Here is a 361-nt window from a genome sequence, read left to right as displayed (position 1 = left end):
CGAACCCTGGACTTGCTGTGGATGTGAACCAGTCCAGCTGATATGGACACCCCCTGTCTCTGCAACAGAGTCTGCCAACCGCTCCTGATGGAATCCCCATTGCCTAAATTCCCTTTTTTGCTTTTGACTAGCATTTCAGCCTGCTTGGGTCCCTAACTTTGTCCCAAAGTCAGCAGGAAGTAGCATGGGAATGAATACGTCGCCCATTTTCCCTGGTTGAAATACTAAGTCAGAAGGAACTCCCTTGCATGGGGATGCCAATATCTCTCACTCCCTGATGGGGACGCTGGAGAGACAGCAATTCCATGATTGGAATTTCCAAAAAAAAAAAAAAATGGGGGAATGAAGGGACCAGCTCCCC

The sequence above is a fragment of the Cricetulus griseus genome, chromosome 7 (genome assembly GCF_003668045.3).
Source record: "Cricetulus griseus strain 17A/GY chromosome 7, alternate assembly CriGri-PICRH-1.0, whole genome shotgun sequence".
Lineage (NCBI taxonomy): Eukaryota > Metazoa > Chordata > Mammalia > Rodentia > Cricetidae > Cricetulus > Cricetulus griseus.
This window is presented reverse-complemented; position numbering follows the sequence as displayed.